General features: G+C 37.9%; 1 protein-coding gene across 1 annotated transcript in view; it reads right to left on the bottom strand.

Moving 5' to 3' along the window:
- FUT7 (fucosyltransferase 7) overlaps nucleotides 1-8,589 on the bottom strand; it is an 86,869-nt gene extending 78,280 nt beyond the window's left edge. Inside the window, exons 1-2 of the mRNA XM_053696069.1 lie at nucleotides 8,427-8,589; nucleotides 2,797-3,037 (exon numbers count right to left, since the gene is read on the bottom strand). The gene's annotated coding sequence lies outside the window, so the exon portion shown is untranslated. The remainder of the gene's footprint in view (nucleotides 1-2,796; nucleotides 3,038-8,426) is intronic.
- Between the last annotated feature and the right edge of the window lie 7,637 nt (nucleotides 8,590-16,226).

Raw genomic sequence — 16,226 nt, 5'->3', positions numbered from 1 at the left:
ATAGGGGTTAATAAATGTTATTAGTGGCGGCGATGTTGGGAGCGGCAGATTAGGGGTTAATAACTTTAATAAAGTGTTTGCTATGCGGGAGGGCCTCGGTTTAGGGGTTAATAAGTAGTTTATGGGTGTTAGTGTACTTTGTAACAGTTTAGTTATGAGTTTTGTGTAACAGTTTTGTTGCATAAAACTCATAACTACTGGTCTCAGATTACGAAACGGATTGTGTCGGTATAGTGTGTAACGCAAGCTTTTTAGCTTCACCGCAAAACTTGTAATGGCAGTGCTATGGGAATCCCACACAAAAACGTAATTTTTTTGTGTGCGGGACTGACGTTGCGTTACAGGCTAAAAGGCTGGCGGTACAGCTATACCGACAAGACTCGTAATGGCTGCGTTGCTGTTTTAACGCTGAATTGGCCATTTTTTCAGCGTTAAAACAGGAGCGCAAAACTCGTTATCTAGGTGATTGTTATCTATATGGCCCACATGAACTATCAGTCTCCGGTTGTGAAAAGCAAAAACAAAAGCATGTGATTAAGAGGCTGTCAATAGAGCCTTTGAAACAGTCAGAAATGTAGAGGTTTAAATGTTATAAAGTATATTAATCTAACATTGTTGGTTGTACAAAGCTGGGGAATGGGTAGTAAAGGCATTGGGGCATATTTATGAAGCTCCGTATGGAGCTTGAAGCCCCATGTTTCTGGCGAGCCTTCCGGCTCACCAGAAACACAAGTTATGAAGCAGCGGTCTAAAGACCCCTGCTCCATAACCTGTCCGTCTGCTCTAAAGGAGGCAGAGAGAACTCGCAAGAAATCAACCCGATCCAATATGATCAGGTTGATTGACACCCCCAGCTAGCGTCCGATTGGCCGTGATTCTGAAGGGGGCGGTATTGCTGTCGGCATTTATCGATGTGCGGCGGACATGATCCGTAATATCGGATCATTTCCGTCCGCACCTTGTTAAATAGGCCCCATTATCTATCTTTTTAAACAATAACAATTTTTGTGTAGACTGTCCCTTTAATACACTTTTTACCTCTGTGGTTACCTTGTTTCTACGCCTTTGTAGACTGCCCCTTATTACAGTTATTTTGACAGACATGCATTTTAGCCAATCAGTGCTGACTCATAACTCCACGGAAGGTGAGCACAATGTTACCTATATGACACACATGAACTAGCAGTTCTTACTGTGAAAAAACTGTCAAAATGCACTGAGATAAGAGGCAGATCAGTGGCTTATCCTACATAGGTTTAGCTTTCCACAAAGAATACCAATAGAACAAACAAAATTTGATAATAAAAGTAAATTGTAAAGTTATTTAAAATTCCATGCCCTATCGGAATCATGAAAGTTAGATTTTGTAATTAAACTAATCCATTAACAATGTAATTGTAATTAAACAATAATCATTTAATGTTATTATTAAGATTTTAAAAAAATATCTAAAGTCCTTGGTTACAATTGTAACTTTGGAAGAATTTCATGTTATTTCCTAGTGTAATTTATCCATAAAATATTACCTTTAATTCACTGCTTGTAAGGTTGGTACTTTATTTTTTTCAATGTAAATTGTACGCCTAGTACAGAATGTTAGATGTGGATACTGTATTTTTATAATGTTGTAGAACTGAACAAAAAATGTAATTCCAAATTCCATTCTTATTTTCAAAAAGTCACAAAATAAAACTGAGCAATTGAGCTCCATGAATATATTCTAAATGGTGTTGAGGCATTACATTTTACAGTACCAAAGGAGGTAGTCTAATTACCAAAGGAGGTAGTCTCATTACCAAAGAGGGTAATCTCATTACCAAAGGAGGTAATTGTGACGGAAGAGTGGGTGCCCAGGCTCACTGATGGGGGGTTGGACCCACATGGTTTCCCTTATTCTGTGTTTTGGGGTTGCCTTTCATGCATGTATGTCAATACCAGTGGTGTATTGCTATTTGTACAAATTATGTCACAAGCCAGTGTATAAAGAAAGATTTTCACAGTCTCTGCTTAAGACTGATTTATATATGTGTGCAGGCTGCTTCAAAGCAGAGAGTTAATTACTCATGGCTGTAAATCTTCTAGGGACAAAAGTGGCATCTGGTCCATCTATTACCCTCAGATCTGGCACATTAAAAGGCTGCATTTGTACATCCTCAGCCAAATTGACTACTATCTCAGCAAGTGATCAGGGGTTGGGACTGACAGCTGTTAACAGTGATGCCCCTCTGTGTGCTGGGTTACGATTGGTTACTAAGATCATCGCTAGGGGGGCGTGTTGTGAGCTGACAAGAGAGATAGGCAGTTTTCAGAACCACTTTGCATGGGGAAAAATAGAGAGTTATTCCAAGTTGCCTGAATGGTATAGAGTGCTGGTCTCCCGTGACAGTAGTCTCATTACCAAAGGAGGTAGTCTCATTACCAAAGGAGGTAGTATATGCCAATACCTTAGATACATTTAAAAATGGTTTGGATACATTTCTGGTTATAAATAGAATTCAAGGTATGATTGCTTGTGTTATTAAGACAAATAAAAATAAATAGAAAAAAATGGCAAAAAATTTCAAGTAAATTTTAAACATAGTCCATTTTTTATTTTATTAAATGGCTGTTTTGATTCTGAAAAGTACATTTTGTTTTTATGATTTTGGGGTATTTCCCTCTCCACAAATAGAGTTTTTATCGTCCAGTGAGAGGGCATTTTAAAAACATATTGCAATTACTAATCGAGCTATGAGAGTTGTTTATATCAGTTTGTGTCTAAATACTGCTCTAACATGCCTTTTAGGATCAGCTTACCTAAGTATCAGTCCACGTTGTTCTTTAACTCAGCTTTCTCCAGGGTGCAGGACATAAATCTTAAAGTGCTTTGTGTTTATGGTGTTTCAACTTAGTGCCTTTTGTAACTTTGGTTAATAGTGTTCCTCCTGGTCTGTGGTCATCATATCAGAATAGACAAAACAGTCACTGATCTCTGGTGAAGCACCTTTTTTGGGAGTGAAACGCGTAGGAGGAGGTTACCACTGCTTTGTCCCGTCTCCTATCAATGTGTAAAATAAACAGTCATTCACAAAGGAAAAGCATGGCAAATATCTTTATTTCACTTCATTTTGTTTTAAGTTTTGTTTCAAAATTGATAGATTTAGTCTTTTTTAATGAAAAAAAAAATTATAGCTTGTTTAAAGGGACACAAAACCCAAATTGTTTCTTTCATGATTCAGAACATGCAATTTTAAGCAACTTTCTAATTTACTCCTATTATAATTTTTTCTTCATTCTCTTGCTATCATTATTTGAAAAAGCAGGCATGTAAGCATAGGAGCCTGCCCATTTTTGGTTCAGGACCTGGGTAGCGCTTGCTGATTGGTGGCTGCCAAGGCTTGTCATGGTCATTATGTTAGTATAATGTGCATTGTTTTGCTGTTGGTATCTGCTGAGGCAATTTGGTGGCAGATATATAGCTGGTACAAACAAACAATGTCCTCCAGCTTCTGAATTTTAAAATTGAACAAACATGGGTCCAAAAAACAACACAGCAACATTTCGGGATACCATGCCCTTTATCATGCATGGATTAGGCTGAAACATTACTATGTTGTATTTTGGACCCATATTTGTTTAATAAAGGTCAATTTGTAAATTCAGAAGCTGGAGGACAATTGCGGTTTCTACTGAATTTTTTGGCTTGGTAAGCCTCCTCCGTTTGCTTCAAAGATTTGTGCTGTGTCCATACCTGCATCTGTGAGATATATAGCTGGTTTAGCCTTAAAGGGACAGTCTACAATAGAATTTTTATTCTTTTAAAAGATGCATAATCCCTTTATTACCCATTCTCCAGTTTTGCATAACCAACACAGTTATATTAATATACTTTTTACCTCTGTGATTACCTTGTATCTAAGCCTCTTCTGATTAGCCCCTTTATCTCATGGCTATTTATTATCTATTGACTTGCATTTAGTACTGTGTTGTGGTAAATATTAAAGGGACAGTCTACAATATAATTTGTTTTGTTTTAAAAGATAGATAATCCCTTTATTAACCATCCCCCAGTTTTGCATAACCAACACAGTTATATTAATACACTTTTCACCACTGTGATTACCTTGTATCTAAGAACCTTCGGACAGCCCCCTGATCATATGGCTGTTACTGTTTACTAACTGTTGACTTGAATTTAGCATTGTGTTGTGCTATATCTTAAATAACTTTCTGTGCACGAACACAGTGTTATATATAGGGCCCATGTGAACTATCAAGTCTTTTGTTGTGAAAAACAATTTAAAAAGCATGTGATTAGAGGCAGCCCTCAAGGGCTTATAAATTAGCATATGAGCCTACCTAGGTTTAGTTTAAACTCAGAATACCAAGTGAAAAAAGCAAATTTGATGATAAAAGTAAATTTAAAAGTTGATTAAAATTACATATCCTATATGAATAATGAAAGTTTAATTTTGACTAGACTGTCCCTTTAAATAACTCCCCGGGCGTGGACACAGCGTTATCTATATGGCCCACGTGAACTATCAGTCTCTTGCTGTGAAAAGCAATTAAAAAGCATGTGACAAGAGGTGTCCTTCAAGGGCTTAGAAATTAGCATATGAGTCTACCTAGGTTTAGTTTCAACTAAGAATACCAAGATAACAAAGCAAATTTGATGATAAATGTAAATTGGAACGTTGATTAAAATACAAGTCCTATCTGAATAATGAAAGTTTAATTTTGTCTAGACTGTCCCTTTAAAGGGACACTAAACACTAAATTAATTTCATGCGCCTCCCTCTAATCAAGGGTGCTGCCATTATGGTACCTAGGTTACAGTGCAAGTATCTGTAGAAGAGTTGCTGCACATGTTTAGAGAGGTCAGCACTGGAATGTAGTTAAAACTAGATTTCAAGATGGTGGCACACTTGACAAGAGGGAGGTAGGGAATAACCTCCATACTATTCTTATAACACCTATTATGAGCTATATTACAAGGTAATTTTTTAAATGTTCCCCAATTGCCCCCAAAATACTGTGTATTGTGCTTTTTTAAATAAAAAGTAAGAGCATTTTTTTATTTTTTTAGAATAGCTGCACTAGTTTTTGAGGGCTAAAGTGAGCAGGTGTGGGGTGTTTGGGAAAATAAAACGGCACTGAAAACTGCCTTTATATTGTGGTCTATGGGAACTGTGCGTTCCCTGTAAATATATATGTATATGAAGATATACATATATATTTATGTGTTAAAATGTATATTCATATGCATATATATTTAAAGGGCCAGTCAACCAAAAAAAAATCCTAAATATATGTAAAAGGTTATTGAACCTAAATACATCAAACAGTATCCCAAAGTGGAATGTTAAGAAATGTGTAAGTAAATCAACTTATTATTTCATCCTCAGCCATTTAGAGATGGTCGCCTGAGCCCTCTTACCCCTACGTCATCCTGATGTTGTATTCAGTATCCCAAAATTGAATGTAATCAAATTTGCACGTTCCCTTTATTTGCGAATGTGCTACTAACAACCGCTCAGTATCGTAGCGGTTGTTCTTATCAGCGGACCAGAGTGTGCAGTTGCCTTATATTACTGCTCCAAAAGCTATTCATCATTGGGATATTGAGAGATTGAACCAAGGCTTATTATTTAAAAAGGGAAGAACACAGAGGCGCCAAAATGGCCTAGTACCACCGCAACAGGTAATCAAACAAATGTGATAAATGACTACTCAGAAGAGAGCGGCACCCAATGGTGCTAGTGGAGCAGACTGGAAATTCGCAGTAGTCCAGCTAAATGGTCTGAAGCGGGGCAGCTGCACAGGTCAGGATGATAACAGAGCTAACACAGCCAGTGCCTGTATATGGATGGGAAAAAAAGACTACCATAGCCCAGTACAGTTGAGAATAAGTAGGATATGCTGTTAAGTGCACACTTACAACATCCAAAGCACCTTCAGGTGCAATATAGGCAGGCTGGGACTACTCAGCCGCCCAGCTGACTGAACTCCAACGCCAAACAGGTTCCATTCCAATCCACAAAATGAAGGATGAAAAAATCCAAGCAGCAGCAAGTGAATACCATGAAAACAATATTCTTTATTAAAAACAACGGGTTTCTCAGCCTCCTATGGGCTGCTTCTTCAGGCTACTGTACAAAAAATATAATATTTTATTGATTCTCATTTTCTGCCAGGGATTAAAAACCACAAAAAAAAATCTCTGTTCTTTCATTAAGTTTGCACAGAATGACAAACACGAAATAAGGAAATCCCAATTCTCAACAGCAATAGCTGTCACTTAACTTGGTGTTTCTCAACACCAACAAGTAACGCTAGCATGACAGATTAGATCTATTTCCCTATTTGGGTTCAGTAACAAAACAGAAAAAAGTACAATTTGAAATAAATTTATTTATGCAGAATTCAGCTTTTGTAGTAGCTTTTCTTGTGATATATTTTGAAATGAATTGCTGTGGCTTTCAGATTCCCAGTTTATGCCACTTTAACCCCTTGAGTGTTAACGACGGCTCTGAGCCGTCGCAAATTGTCTCATTCAGGTGCTAACAATGGCTCAGAGCCGTCGCTAGCACTCTCCCACCTTGAGGGAGATCTGGGGGCTCCCACCCGCTTCTACCCCAGCGATCGGGCCTGTATACTGACAGGCATCGCCGGGGCTTCACGATTTGCGTGGTGACGTCACGCGCAATGACGTGATGACGTTACCGCACAACTTTATTGGAAAATTAAAATGACAAGTATAGGGAAAGGGGGCATGTTGCTTAGAAGCCTGTATCTCAGGCATCTCAGCAGCTACAGACCCCAAGACCCACCGTTGGAATGGTAATCGCCTTGGGGATCTGAAAAATATATATTTTAAAAAAAACTCAAATCAGCTTAGCACCCAGGTTGGAAAGTGCTTAGCACTGAAAGGGTTAAATCTGGCCTGTTATATATACCCAGTGAAAAACTGCTGAGCCCAGAAATTGAGCAGATCTTAAAGGGACACGATACTCAAAGATATTCTCAGTTCTGTCTAAAAAAAGGATGTATCAGAATGTATTCATTTGTTCTGGTTTTTAAAAAGTGGGTATTTCCTCTGCTGAATAAAAAAAAAAATGTTTTCTATAGATGTTGTCCCTATCAGTCAGTTAGCAGTAGAGTCATTTGTGGAAATCATGCACTTCCTAATAATTTCACCATAGATTTAAATAGCTATTACTTTGCTCTTCTTATCTACAGAAAACATTTTTACAATGTTTAACTGCTGCTTTTAAATTTACATGATAGAAATAGTTTGAGTAATATGTCCCTTTAAGTACAACATATCTGGGTTTAACTTTGGAAAAACTTTTCAATAAATAATCTCAAAATTACAGATAAACATAAAGTAGAATACCACTCTGCCCTCAAGCTGGGCATGACAGAAGCTGAATTTTATATAAATTACTACTTAAGTAAAGGAGGTCATACTTGCAATGAATAGTCAACAAACTGGGTTGGTAACAGCAGATAAATGTGATACAAATTCTTTAATACGTTTCAGGATATTACAAATAAGACGTGAGTTTTAAGGGGAGATAATTGGCTTGCTGTTCAGACCAATATATGCATGTACGCATGTACATTCTTGGGATATGATCAATTTTCGTTTTCTAAAATGAATTTTGTTATACATAGGTATACCTGTCTAACATTTGTCCAGTCAATAGATTAAAAACAAAAGAGCCTCTGTAGTACTTGCTACAAACTTTATTACACACCCACATGGTTTACGAAGACTTTCAATTCTTAGATCTTTGTTTTTTCATGATAAAAAAAAATTGAGTATGTAAAAAAAGTATGCAGAAATGTCTACATAGGTGCTGCTTGCACTATAAATATCTATTGGATTAACCCTTGCTCAGCACATTACATTCATTCTTAGAGCTATCTGATGACATACAAAAACACTGTTATTTCCTATCTATCTGAATCTTTCTTTTAATTTGTATTTATATAAAATACGTTTAGGGTATATACATCAGTAGTAACTAAATACAAAAATAAATAACGGAAGTATCACAAGAAAACTGTTTATCACAAAAATATTTGTTTTTATATTTTTTTTATGTTTTAAATATTATACTGTTTTCTTTTAATAATTACATGTTTATGGAAATATCACATGAAAATGGATGCATAAAATTAGAAGAAAACTGTATAATATAAAATAATAATAATGATACTTAAGAGACAGAAGGAAAATGTGCTCTCAACGCCACAGGATAAAATCAAAACACTTAACTATTCCATGTCTGTGCTTTTTATTTCAAAAACCATAGCCATAAATATGTAGTATTTTTCATAAAACATATTTTTTATCCTCTCTTCTAAGCCTTTTATTAAAGCAGCAGAAGTAAGAATTATGTTGCTTTATTTCTTAATCACTGACAAAGGCAACTTACCTTAAAGGAAACAGGACCTTGTGGTTTCTAGAAGCCTTAACACACACACAGCCTCACACTGAGGGTCAGGTGATGTGAAACTACAGATCAGCTAGGATATCAATCAGCCCTATAGGCTGCCCTACGTGCACCTATAGCTGAAGAGATAAACTCCCTAATCCTGGTGCTTCCTCACTGTAGTGCCGGACCCTCTGCCCGTGTTGTGCGGTTTTACAGAGAATTAGTGATTGCTCTTCAGAAGTCACAGTTCCTTCTGCTTTTTGACACTTTGTTCTGCCCAACTTCTTCCTTTTCACTGAATACATTTTGTGAGAGCGCTGACCAATATTTGCTACCTTATCACTCAGCTGCGTAGAGCAGTTAATTATATTAGCGGAGCAAATATACATCTCACATAATCCCAGATATGCAGTGCATTGTCAGTCATGTGACTCTTACCTATAAATTTAAAGAAAAATAAAACCCAAACATTTTCTTTCATGATTCAGATAGAACATACACTTTTAAACAACTTTACAATTTAATTTGTTTATCAAATTATCTTTGTTTTCTTGTTATCCTTTGCTGAAAAGCAGGATGGTAAGCTCAGGCGTGTGCAAATGTCAGCAGCACTATATCAAAGCAGTTTTGCAGCAATGTTATACATTAGCAAGAACTCTAGATGGCAGCACTATTTCCTGTCATGTAGTGCTGAAGAAATATGCACGCTTCCTATTTTGATATCTCTTCAACAAAGAATAACACGAGAACAAAGCAAATTTGATAACAGAAGTAAATTGGAAATGTTTTTAAAATTGTATTCTCTATCTGAATCATGAAAGAAAAAAATTGGGTTTCATGTCCTTTTAAGGCACATACATTTCGCTTTATCCCACAAATACAGTATATAATTTATCTGGTGTTAATGCAACTGCACAAACATTTCACTTTATATACAGAACATGATTAATAATGCCCATTTAATACTTCCAAATTATATAGCTCCTGGTCATTCTGCTTGTCTAGTAAAACCACACACACATTGTACTTTGACCTATGTGACACTGTCCCTTTAAAGAGACATTATACACTTGTTTTTTCTTTGCAGAAATGTTTTGTAGATGATCTATTTTTATAACCCAGAAAGTTGTTAGTTTTATTTTTAAATGTTTAGTTTTGCTTATTTTTAAATAACATTGCTCTAATTTTCAGACTCCTAACCAAGCCCCAAAGTATTAGGAGAATACTGATGTATAGCTACTCCAGCTGGCTCCTGTTTGTGTAAAGGGTCTTTTCATATGCAAAAGAAGGTAGAGGGGGGAGTGTCTTATTTGCCACTTGCAGTGGACTTTCCAGCTACCCAGGGCCGGATTGGCCTACCAGGATACCAGGAGATTTCCCGGTGGGCTGCAGCAGCTAGGGCTGGAAAGCTACAATTTAAGGGGCTGACTAATGGATGCAACTGGGTTGTAGAGTGCCTATATAACATCAATCTGACATTTTTATTTAATACAAAGTAATATAATTTAATTCTAAAAAATTTTTTGGGGAAGGAGTATCCCAGTAAACCCCTTTAAAAAAAATGGGGTATGTGCATTCTACCGACTCAACGGAAAATAGGGCTGCTTTTTATTCCCAGTCCGGCCTTGCAGCTACCCTTTCAACAGAGCTAAACTGAGAGCTTCTAAATACGTTTTTAAACAGTTTTATACTGGATTTTTAGATCAGTACCTGTGCATCTTATTCTTTATAGTAATGTCTATTACATGCAGTTATATGAAAGTTGGTGAATACTGTCCCTTTTATATAACCCCATATGCATCATCACACATTATACCACGATACACAGATGTAATTAAACCTGATGTTATTTTATATTTAGAATACAGTTTTGTATATTTCCTATGCACAGTTTATATCGCTGTGCTTTGCTCTTGCAATTTCTAACTGCTGATACAGGCTCTATTAATGTTAGGTAATAAAAGTTAACCCAAAACCGTCTATAGATTGCTCAATATTCTACTGCAATAGCTTGTCGACTAAAACTTACTTATGACTTATACCATTGATGTGGGACGCCGGTAAAAAACCCTCAAATCACTCCAGCAAAACAGGATGCCAACCTCTGCACACTCATACTGAAAGTATAACCATGTGTTGGCACATCACGTCCAACTGCAGCTTGCTGATGCCTCACATCAGTGTCTTGAGAGACCATAATGAATCTTAATAATTAAAGGACCGGTAAATACAGTAGATTTGCATAATCAACACATGCATGATAACAAGACAATGCAATAGCACTCAGGGGTGAAATGCTTGTGCAATTCCACCCCCTGCACACTCGCGGCCAATCATCCGCTAGCAGTGGGTGTCAATCATCCCGATCTGATCGGATACGGGATGATTGAAGCCCGCCACCTAAAAGGTGGCAGAGAAGTTAAGGAGCAGCGGTTTTACGAGCTTGAAAGCATCTGCTGCTTGTTAAATTTACCCCTTAGGGGCCTATTTATTAATGTGCGAGCAGACATGATACGATATTGCAGATAATGTCCTCCGCACATCAACAAATGTGCAACTGCTGGTGCAACGCCGCCCACTGCAGATTCGTGCCCAATCAGCCACCAGCAGGGGGTGTCAATCAACCGGATCGTATTGGATCGGGTTGATTTTCGGCGATGTCTGTCCGCCGCCTCAGAGCAGGTGGACAGGTTATGGAGCAGCGGTCTTTACTAAACTGCAAATGAGTAGTTGATTTTTTTCTGACAAATTTAAAAAATATGTCTATTTCCACTCCTCCTGTATCATGTGACAGCCATCAGTCAATCACAAATGCATATATGTATATTCTGTGAAGTCTTGCACATGCTTAGTAGGAGCTATTGACTCAAAAATTGTAAATATAAAAAGACTGTGCACATTTTTTTATAGAAGTAAATTGGAAAGTTGTTAAAAATTGCTGCTCTATCTGAATCATGAAAGTTTAATTTTGACTTGAGTGTCCCTTTAAGGGTATTTTTTACTTAAATTTGCTAACATATAGCAAAACTTACCAGAAGTTTCAGGTGAATTTAGGTTCGATAGTATATGTTTGCAGAGACGTAACTAGAAACCACAGGGCCCAGGTGCAAGGATCTAAGAAGGCCCCCCCACCCAACCCCCACCCCCCCAAAAAATGTGAATTTGATACATATCCTTTTTTTTTTTTAACATTTAACACGGGGGGGGGGGGAAATGTGAATCAGATTACATAAACCTGAGAAACAACTTCAGCAAGCCTCCAGATATAAAAGTCCATATACTTTATTTAAATGGTATAAAAACATACTCTCAGCTGGTAAAGAATATCTTACGCGTTTCGGCAGTGTGCCTTACTCATAGACATGTTAGTTGAACACCAGCCAGAGCTTAAATAGCCCTTGGCTAATCAGATTACATGTCTGCAAAAAGAGGTACCCTGTGCCCACAGTCTGTAAGATGGTCTGACCCCCTATTACTGAATATCAAATTCACATTTTTAATGACACTGTTTAACCCACCAGTACTGTACATAGTGAGTTAGTGACACAGTCTGTAATCTGCCAGTGAAATGGCTGGCCTGACCCTACCCGTCTCAGTACACAATTTTTTTTATTTTTTTGAAACTGTGACCTCTGCACCCGCTGTAGTTCAGTCCCTGTATGTTTGTATGTAATGACAGGACTAGTTTGTTTTTTTTATGCACCTTTGCAGATATAACATTTTTATTGCCCATAATTAAAAATAGATTATGCAGCAGATACGAACCACAAGCTTCATTTAGTCTGCCAGTATTCCATTGTGTGCCCTAGATTCCTGTCACAGAACCAAAAATGAAGCAGCCAATGAGATAGCAAAATGCCATGAGTAAATTAATTTATTAGCACTTATTACTACTGTCTTCTGTGTTTCACTTCAGTTTCTTTTATCTCCTAAAAAGCACAATGTATAACACTTGCACAATTAACATTTTCCTATAATTTTTGTTGCTGTTTAAAGGGAGAGTCTAATCAAAATTAAACTTTCGTGATTCAGATAAGGCATGCAATTTTAAACCACTTTCCAATTTACTTTTATCATCAACTTTGCTTTGTTCTCTTTGTATTCTTAGTTGAAAGCTAAACCTAGGTAGGTTTATATGCTAATTTCTAAGCCCTTGAAGGCTGCATCTTATCTGAATGCATTTCAAAGTTTTTCACAGCTAGAGGGCGTTAGTTTATGTGTGCCATATAGATAACATTGTGCTCACGCTTGTGGAGTTACCTAGGAGTCAGCACTGATTGGCTAAAATGCAAGTCTGTCAAAAGAACTTAAAAAGGGAGCTGTCAGAAGAGGCTTAGATACAAGGTAATCACAGAGGTATAAAGTGTATTAATATAACAGTGTTGGTTATGCAAAACTGGGGAATGGGTAATCAAGGGATTATAAATCTTTTTAAACAATAAAAATTTTGGAGTAGACTGTCCCTTTAATTAATATTTTTATAACAGCCAAACACTTTGCTGTAGGAATGCTTCATTGCTCACTGGCTGATAGGACTGAACTCTCAAAGCTCTAATACTGGCAACGGCTGTACTGCCTACCTATACATAGTCTGAAACATATGATAATAAATGTCATGTTGTACTATTATTAAACATGGGCATTCAGCACGTTCTTTAGCTGCTGAATGCGGAAGTAGACAGCCCCTCGTTGACTTATCATTGATTTGTGCTTGTGAAAAATCACCACACTAAAATTTGGATTGGCAAAAACATAAATCCGGTTCCAAAAAGCAGGACCGGACTGGCAAATCAGACCGACCCTAAAATTTATTAAAGACCCCCAGCTCCCACGGCCAAGCCTCCACCCCTTTACCTTGCCTGCCCATGTAGTTGTTCTAAAGGGCCACTTATCTGCTACCACAGGCCCCCACACCCTTGGCAGGAGCGGAGGCGCCTTGAACTAATTAGCTACTCATGCGCACAATGTTTGTTCCATTTCCACCCTGCCTAAAGGATGTGGCCGTGCCTCACTAGCAGCCCACCGGGAATACTCCTGGTATCCTGGTGGGCCAATTCAGCACTGTCGAAAAGAGTTGAAATCAACGAGGGGCGCCTATCGAAGCTGCCAAATGTCTAAATATTATCACTGATTACTACTATGTGTATTTTGACTGCACTATCTTTGAAACTCAATTCATAACATTTGTCTAAATATGCCTTTCTTATCATATTGTTATATCTTTTTAACAAATTTTTATGACAAACACTTTTATATAGCTAATATATCTTGCGTATCTAGGTATTCATTGCTTACTGGTTGATAGGAAGAGCTCCAAAAACTCTAACGCTGGAGAAAGATGTGCGCATTACATACCTAATAGGAAAAAGCTTTGTTCTCAGTACATGAAAATCAATTTTCCTACAAAGATAAAAACAGTAAAATGTTTTAAAATACTCACTATAGGATAGGATTTTGAGTACAATGTCAATTTAAGATATCTAAATACATAAATCATGCTCCCAGGGAAATATCTTCTCTAATTAATTAATCCTAGGAGCAGTAGCAGACCCACTCAACAGAGGGCCCTCGTCCAATAAGGTTTTTGGGCCCCCCCAAAGGTATCTCAACAATATTTCATGCTCCTCTGGATAATCATTTTGAGAGTGTATATAAGTTTTTTATATACTGTATGTATATATACAGGGAGTGCAGAATTATTAGGCAAGTTGTATTTTTGAGGATTAATTTTATTATTGAACAACAACCATGTTCTCAATGAACCCAAAAAAACTCATTAATATCAAAGCTGAATAGTTTTGGAAGTAGTTTTTAGTTTGTTTTTAGTTATAGCTATTTTAGGGGGATATCTGTGTGTGCAGGTGACTATTACTGTGCATAATTATTAGGCAACTTAACAAAAAACAAATATATACCCATTTCAATTATTTATTTTTACCAGTGAAACCAATATAACATCTCAACATTCACAAATATACATTTCTGACATTCAAAAACAAAACAAAAACAAATCAGTGACCAATATAGCCACCTTTCTTTGCAAGGACACTCAAAAGCCTGCCATCCATGGATTCTGTCAGTGTTTTGATCTGTTCACCATCAACATTGCGTGCAGCAGCAACCACAGCCTCCCAGACACTGTTCAGAGAGGTGTACTGTTTTCCCTCCTTGTAAATCTCACATTTGATGATGGACCACAGGTTCTCAATGGGGTTCAGATCAGTTGAACAAGGAGGCCATGTCATTAGATTTTCTTCTTTTATACCCTTTCTTGCCAGCCACGCTGTGGAGTACTTGGACGCGTGTGATGGAGCATTGTCCTGCATGAAAATCATGTTTTTCTTGAAGGATGCACACTTCTTCCTGTACCACTGCTTGAAGAAGGTGTCTTCCAGAAACTGGCAGTAGGACTGGGAGTTAAGCTTGACTCCATCCTCAACCCAAAAAGGCCCCACAAGCTCATCTTTGATGATACCAGCCCAAACCAGTACTCCACCTCCACCTTGCTGGCGTCTGAGTCGGACTGGAGCTCTCTGCCCTTTACCAATCCAGCCACGGGCCCATCCATCTGGCCCATCAAGACTCACTCTCATTTCATCAGTCCATAAAACCTTAGAAAAATCAGTCTTGAGATATTTCTTGGCCCAGTCTTGACGTTTCAGCTTGTGTGTCTTGTTCAGTGGTGGTCGTCTTTCAGCCTTTCTTACCTTGGCCATGTCTCTGAGTATTGCACACCTTGTGCTTTTGGGCACTCCAGTGATGTTGCAGCTCTGAAATATGGCCAAACTGGTGGCAAGTGGCATCTTGGCAGCTGCACGCTTGACTTTTCTCAGTTCATGGGCAGTTATTTTGCACCTTGGTTTTTCCACATGCTTCTTGCGACCCTGTTGACTATTTTGAATGAAACGCTTGATTGTTCGATGATCACGCTTCAGAAGCTTTGCAATTTTAAGAGTGCTGCATCCCTCTGCAAGATATCTCACTATTTTTGAATTTTCTGAGCCTGTCAAGTCCTTCTTTTGACCCATTTTGCCAAAGGAAAGGAAGTTGCCTAATAATTATGCACACCTGATATAGGGTGTTGATGTCATTAGACCACACCCCTTCTCATTACAGAGATGCACATCACCTAATATGCTTAATTGGTAGTAGGCTTTCGAGCCTATACAGCTTGGAGTAAGACAACATGCATAAAGAGGATGATGTGGTCAAAATACTCATTTGCCTAATAATTCTGCACTCCCTGTATATATATATATATATATATATATATATATATATATATATATACAACAACAAAGCCCATATTCAGCCTAATGCTGCTGTTTCTGTGTGAACCTTCAGGCTCGCCGGAAACAGGAGTTAAGAAGCAGCGGTCTTAAGACCGCTGCTCCTTAACTCGTCCGCTGCCTCTGAGGCTGCGACCATCAATTGCGCCCGATCGTATACGATCAGGTTGATTGACACCCCCTGCTAGCGGCCGATTAGCTGCGAATCTGCAGGGGGCAGCATTGCACAAGCAGTTCACCAGAACAGCGTGTGCAATGTTAAACGCTGTTGGCATTCCGTGATGTCTGGCTGACATAATACGCTACAGCGCTAGACATTGATAAATTGGCCCCCTAGTGTAGATCATTTACAAATCTAGACAAGTCAGAAGACTTGCTTTTCTCAAAGAAGACCTCTGAATACATTGTTTCCAGTGCAGCAAAGGATTCTGGGTAAGATATGCAAATGAGATTCACGATGACTCACTTTTTTACTTCAGCCTGCTTTTAGGCAGACTTCCCTTTATGCCTT

The sequence above is a fragment of the Bombina bombina genome, chromosome 12 (assembly GCF_027579735.1).
Source record: "Bombina bombina isolate aBomBom1 chromosome 12, aBomBom1.pri, whole genome shotgun sequence".
Taxonomy (NCBI): domain Eukaryota; kingdom Metazoa; phylum Chordata; class Amphibia; order Anura; family Bombinatoridae; genus Bombina; species Bombina bombina.
This window is presented reverse-complemented; position numbering and strand designations above follow the sequence as displayed.